At 45.9% G+C, this 7500-nt stretch overlaps 1 pseudogene; it reads right to left on the minus strand.

Moving 5' to 3' along the window:
• Positions 1-105: 105 nt before the first annotated feature.
• On the minus strand, positions 106-224 carry LOC115189096 (uncharacterized; annotated as a pseudogene).
• Positions 225-7500: the final 7276 nt, after the last annotated feature.

Raw genomic sequence — 7500 nt, forward strand, 5'->3', positions numbered from 1 at the left:
TATTAAAAAGGCAGGAAGCTGCATTTAGTCAATTCATCATTAAATGCTTACTACAAGGCAGTGTTGCTGATGAAATAGTGTAAGAGCACACCCTCGTGGACAAAAAGCTTACAGCACCTGGTATTCCCAGGCGGTCTCCCATCCAAGTACTAACCAGGCAGGCCCCTGCTTAGCTTCCGAGATCAGACGAGATCGGGCGTACCCAGTCTGGTATGGCCGTAAACGGTAAACAATCTCTTGGTACAACATATATAGTCAAAGTGAGTCTGATAAACAGACATTGCATTTTCACCAATTAGATAAGCAGCTTGAACTTTGTGTCACTGAAAAAGTAGAAGAAATTACAAACACTGTAGCCATCACTTTATAGCACAGGTAGTTGGATAAAATACAAACTTTATTTCTTTTCATCATTTGAACAGGGTAAGGGAGCACAAAGCACACACAAGCTGCATTCAGCAACAATATTATTATTTGTCTTATAAATACAAGGCAGATGCTAACTGACAACACACGGAACTTTGATCCTATTAAAAAGGCAGGAAGCTGCATTTAGTCAATTCATCATTAAATGCTTACTACAAGGCAGTGTTGCTGATGAAATAGTGTAAGAGCACACCCTCGTGGACAAAAAGCTTACAGCACCTGGTATTCCCAGGCGGTCTCCCATCCAAGTACTAACCAGGCCAGACCCTGCTTAGCTTCCGAGATCAGACGAGATCTGGCGTACCTTTTTTTTTTTTTTTTTTTTTTTTATTATAAAAATCTTATTTTACAATTTTTTCAATTCAATATGCAAAACCTTCAATCAACACAAGACTAAACATCGGTAGGCATCCAATTTACCCACTATCAAATAAAACCAAACAAAATAAAAATTCCAAACCAACTTCATACAAACATTACATACAAGACTAAGATAAAACAAATTCCATGAAATTAGAGAGGTTACAAGCAACCCCCTATCAAATAAAAACTAAGAAATTTTCAATGATTGATGATATCTCTCCAAAACTTTGCACATCAAAACCCATACACCAAACCTCCATCCTCCCCCACAGCAATGAATCCACAATCCTTCACAAACACACTTTCAAAATCCTTCTGCCTAGACCTATGCATCAATCCCACATCCTTCTTGACCATACCTTCAAACACCTTCCACACTGTCACCCTCTTGCCCTCAAACCTTGCCAAGTTCCTCCTCGAATATACAGCATACCTTGCATGTGACAGCATAAAATTCAATAATTCAATATTCACCCCCTTCACATGCTGACACACTCCAAACAATACCAAACACCTCCAATCCACCCCTCCTATTAACTCTACTCCCCAGTACCTTTCTAGCATGTCCCTCAACCTCACATAGAACCCAGCTACCTCGACACACTCAAACATCATGTGCATCAGATTTTCATCCATAACTCTACATACGTCACACACACGAGACACTGACCTGTCTACCTGATGTAACACCACCTTGGTAAACACCCGATTGTGCCTCAACATAAAATCAAAATGTGTACATTCAAGACTGTTGAGCCTCACTACCATCTTCTCCCACAACCGCTCCACATCCAACCCTGGAAACACTTGCCTCCACACTTTCTCAGATGCAGGCGCCTTGACCTTCCTGGTAAGAAGAGCCCAGTAGAAGGCCCTCACCTTGGTAGAGGATAAGGCTTGCACAGACTCCCCACATTTCACCTTCATCTCAGGCAAAGTCTCTAATACCCCCTTACTCATGTGATTGTCCAGCAGCCTCACCCACTCCCTTGGAAAACACTCCTTTATCCTCTCATACATTCTCAACACCGTCCCTTTCCTGACATCCTCATCTACACTCCAGACAGTATCTAATATCGCCTGATCAGGCAGGAACTCCGGCACCACCTCATACCTAAAGTCCCTCACTCTTATCATACCTGCCCTCATAAGCACCTTACTCTCCAGCATCTTTCCCTCAGATTGCAGCAATGGGTTCATAAAAACCGGTAGATTTCAAGGTTTTACTGCTAACCTACAAAGCATTACATGGGCTTGCTCCTACCTATCTTTCCGATTTGGTCCTGCCGTACATACCTACACGTACGCTACGGTCACAAGACGCAGGCCTCCTAATTGTCCCTAGAATTTCTAAGCAAACGGCTGGAGGTAGGGCTTTCTCCTATAGAGCTCCATTTTTATGGAATGGTCTGCCTACCCATGTGAGAGACGCAGACTCAGTCTCAACCTTTAAGTCTTTACTGAAGACTTATCTCTTCAGTAGGTCCTATGATTAAGTGTAGTCTGGCCCAGGAGTGTGAAGGTGAACGGAAAGGCTGGAGCAACGAACCGCCCTTGCTGTCTCTGCCTTGTCGGTTCCCCTCTTCCCACTGGGATTCTCTGCCTCTAACCCTTTTACAGGGGCTGAGTCACTGACTTACTGGTGTTCTTCCATGCCGTCCATGGGAGGGGTGCGTCACTTGAGTAGGTTGAGCCACTGACGTGGTCTTCCTGTCTGGGTTGGCGCCCCCCCTTGGGTTGTGCCGTGGCGGACATCTTTGTGGGCTATACTCGGCCTTGTCTTCGGACGGTAAGTTGGTGGTTGTAGATATCCCTCTAGTGGTGTGGGGGGCTGTGCTTTGGCAAAGTGGGTGGGGTTATATCCTGCCTGTTTGGCCCTGTCCGGGGGTATCATCGGATGGGGCCACAGTGTCTTCTGATCCCTCCTGTCTCAGCCTCCAGTATTTATGCTGCAGTAGTTTATGTGTCGGGGGGCTAGGGTCAGTCTGTTACATCTGGAGTATTCTCTTGTCTTATCCGGTGTCCTGTGTGAATGTAAATATGCTCTCTCTAATTCTCTCTTTCTTTCTTTCTTTCTTTCTCTCGGAGGACCTGAGCCCTAGGACTACCTGGCATGATGACTCCTTGCTGTCCCCAGTCCACCTGGCCATGCTGCTGCTCCAGTTTCAACTGTTCTGCCTGCGGCTACGGAACCCTGACCTGTTCACCGGACGTGCTTGTTGCACCCTCGACAATTACTATGATTATTATTATTTGACCATGCTGGTCATTTACGAACATTTTAACATCTTGACTATGTTCTGTTATAATATCCACCCGGCACAGCCAGAAGAGGACTGGCCACCCCTCATAGCCTGGTTCCTCTCTAGGTTTCTTCCTAGGTTTTTGGCCTTTCTCAGGAGTTTTTCCTAGGGAGTTTTTCCCAGCCACCGTGCTTCTTTCACATGCATTGCTTGCTGTTTGGGGTTTTAGGCTGGGTTTCTGTACAGCACTTTGAGATTTCAGCTGATGTACGAAGGGCTATATAAATAAATTTGATTTGATTTGATTTGATTTGATTTGATTTGATTTAGATTTGATTTGATTTGATTTAGATTCAGAATCACCCCAATAGAGTCACACTCATAGCTAACCTGCGGTAAAAACTCTGCCCAGGCCCTGAACACCTCCTGATAAAAGGCAGGCACCTCTGCATACATGCTAGGCTTTAAACACATTAACAACCCATAATCTCCGCATCCTCCACTCCTATGCAACCAATGTCTGAAAAACTCCTTCCACCCCTGACCCTCCTCCCCGTACAAAAACTGTTTCACTCTCTTAACCCGTATGGCTTTTAACTTAACCTCCAGATCTACTAATCTCAACCCACCCCTATCATAATCTGCTATCATCACATCATGAGCAATTTTCACACCCTTCCCACCCCACAGGAACCCAGACACTACATTATTAATTTCCTTCAGAGCCCATACAGGCATGTCCAGAACCCCTAAAGTATATACACATTTTGACATCAACAGAGCATTCACCACCACCACTTTCCCCCTCAATTTTAATTTCCTTTGTTTCCAGTAATTCAAGGTCGACTTCATTTTATTAATCACCCCTGTCCAAGTAAAGTCTCTCGCCTCCAGCTCATCTACCCCAATATTCACACCCAAAATTCTCAAATGTTCTGTAACAGTCTTAAAAGGAATGTTACTTGTAGACACAACCGTATCAGAAACGCATAACATTTCAGATTTTTCAACATTCACCTTAGCCCCAGAAGCTCTCCCATACACATCAAAACACTTCATCAGACAATTCACACTCCCTCCATCCCGCACAGTACAGGTGGTATCATCAGCGTAATGATGCAGCACACTAACGCCACCCCCCGGCAGGTCTACTCCATGCACTCCTCTATCACGCTTAACAAAAGCAGCCAAAGGCTCAACTGATATGCTGTACAGCAAAGCAGACAGTGGACAACCCTGCCTAACAGACCTGCCCAGGGGAAAGGGATCAGTCAGCACACCATTACACTTAACGACACTGCTAGCTGACCCATACAAAAGCTTCACCCATTCTTTTATACGAGGCCCAAACCCAAATTTTGCCATGGTCTCTAACAGGAACCGATGCTCCACCCGATCAAAGGCTTTATTCAGATCCATACAGAGCACCACCCCACCCACATCCCCCATATGCCTCACTACATCCCGGATAGTGCAGAGGGTGTCAACTATATCCCTCCCCGGTACCCCATAGGCCTGAGTAGGTGCTATAATGCTACCCATCACCTTTTTCAACCTATTGGCCATTACCTTAGCCAGCACCTTATTGTCAGAGTTCAAAAGGGTTATCGGTCTGTAGTTCTCAAGTTTCAGTCGACTTCCCTTCCTTTTGTACACCACATTCAACACCCCCAAAGCTAATGATTCTGGGACTTCCCTCCTCTCCTCCATACACTCAAATACACGCAGCATCAGTGGGGCTAGTATGTCACTAAACTCACGGTAAAACTCTGCAGTCAGACCATCTGAACCTGGGCTCTTATTCAAATTCAGGCCTAAGATTGCAGCTTTAACCTCTGCCAATGTAAAATCGGCATCACACATCTCCACATCATCAGTTGACACCCTTACCTCCACTGCTTCTAGCACACTTCTCATACACACCTCATCCACCCCGCCTGAAGTAAATAAACCTTTATAAAAAGAATGCACTGTATTCAAAATACCTTCCAAATCTGTCACCCTCTCCCCCCGCTCATTTAAAAGCTCAGTTAGAAAACTCCTTTCCTGCTTCCGCCTTTCTAACCCCAGAAAAAAAACAGTACTCCTCTCCCCCTCCACTACATACTGCGCTCTACTCCTCACCACTGCCCCCATACACCTATGTCTCTCTAAGACCTTCAACTCCTCCCGCAGCCTCAGGTAATCTGCAATATCATATCCTGGACAATTTTCTATCTTTTCTAACTCAAATATCAGGTGGGACTTAAGAATCCTCTCTTCCCTCCTTCTTACCACACTAGCCTGTCTTGCACAATATATTGCCAGCCGCTTGAACTCCCCTTTTAAACCTTCCCACCACACACACACATCAGACTCAAACAGAGGATCTGACATGGCCTCATTCACACACTCTTTCACTGCTCCCTTAAACCCCTCATCCTTCAGCAGACTGGCATTAAGACACCACAACCCCCCCACCCTCCCCTCCCTCGACGCACCCAGCCGGAAAAGCAGAGCATCATGGTCACTAAAAAATGTGTGGGAATACTCTACCCCCACAACCAAGTTCGCAACCGCTCTATGAGCAAGACACAAATCTATGCGTGACTGCCTGAGCTCTCCCCTCACCACTTGTCTGCGAGAGAACACCCGCTTATCTGGATTCCTCTCCCTCCATATATCCACCAAATCCTCATCCTGCATTACCTTTAATAGTGCGCCACGAGAAGAGTCAGAGCCAAAATGTGCGCTACTTGAGGCATCCAACCTATCCATCCATACATTAAAATCTCCAACAAGCAGACAGTTTCTCCCACATAATCCCCCCATAGACATAAACAAAACCCTTCTCTCAATTTCAGTATTAGGAGCATACACATTGTACAATGAATAATCCACACCTTTAAACGTGAAACCCACTCCCACCATTCGACCTTCATTATCAGCACATAACAAACTTAAATTAGACACAACATCTTTTTTAACCAAAATAGCTACTCCACATGCACGCACAGTACCATTACTCACGTACATTTGTCCATTCCATCGCTGTCTTACGTTATCCATATACGGCTCAGTCCAGTGAGTCTCCTGAAGACATAATATGTCTGCACAGAAAGCTTCCAACACCAGCTCTAGCTTTTCTTTGCTACGAAGTCCATTGGTGTTGATAGAGACAACTCTCACCATAACGGATACATAGAGGAGGAAATCAATCCAGTCCGTCATGATAGATCTTTTACCCTTTTCTTCTTCTTGGCTATCAGGTTCTTTTTATTATCCCTCCGCTCAGATTGTATAAACTCCATCTCTTCCCCCGTCATCTCTTCTCCAGACCCTTTACGCTTGTAAGAATCATCCCGAGCAGGAGCCATCTCCTGAGAAGAGCCTCCCGGGACTACAGACACCTTCGGGTTCTCCACCGCACCCCCAGAATCCGAAGCCAATGCCGCTCCAGTTGCTTCTCCCGTACACCCCGCTACCCCCTCCTCTCCACCAGGAACGCCCTCCATCTCCACACCGTCTAGGCTTGAACTGATATCCTTCCCCTTGGAGACCTCCTTTCCCACAGGACATGGCCCCTTCTCTTCTTCATCCTCCGACTGCCTCTGGTCTTCTTCATCCTCCATCCGTCTCTGGGACTCCTCCCCCATCCTCATTTCCTCCCCAGATTCCTCCATCTCGCTCTCCTCCACACCATCCCCGCTGATTACCTGATTTGACAATCCAGGAGCTCCATCACCCTGGGTACAGGAGCACTGCCTAACACTCCTCCCGCAACCAACACAACCGCGTTCTCTTCTCCCATTACACTCTCTTGCGTAATGCCCCTGCTCACCACACTTATGACAGGCAAAATCAGGGCAATCACGTAGAACGTGTCCTGGCTGAATACAAAGTCTGCAAACCTTGACCTGACGGTCGTGTATCACTCTGAAATACTCTGTCCCTTCCAACGTCTCAAATTTGGTCGAATATGGCAGCGAGCGCACAGTGTCTGTGAATTTCACTTTACAGAAGCGCGTACCATCTGCAACTTCTGTCCCCGGCCAGAAGCGCCTCTTCACTGGTGACACCGCAGACACACCCCATGCTCTAAGCCGTTCCAGGATGACCTCGTCTGTTATGTACACTGGAAGGTTTAAGAAAGATACGACCATTTCATCAAGTGATAGATCCTTAGCCATGATACGGCAGTTCCGAATTTTAAAACCATCGATCAGCTTTTCTTTTCCTCTCACACTTGACAATGTCACTTCATATCGATTTTCGGCTTTGAACCGACATCCGCACACCAGTCCACAAACTTCCTTAATCCCGCTCAATAACTCCATCATAGTAATTTTTTCTTCACCCATAATTTCCACAGCAACTGTTAAGGTCTTTTCATAATTTTGCGTCTGTCTAATTGTAGAACCATTATCTATATTTCCTTTGCTCGTCATTCTTTTGTCTGCATGGGTCGAAGCCATTGTATCCAAAACGA

Source organism: Salmo trutta, unplaced genomic scaffold (genome assembly GCF_901001165.1).
Source record: "Salmo trutta unplaced genomic scaffold, fSalTru1.1, whole genome shotgun sequence".
In the NCBI taxonomy this organism is placed as follows: Eukaryota; Metazoa; Chordata; class Actinopteri; order Salmoniformes; family Salmonidae; genus Salmo; species Salmo trutta.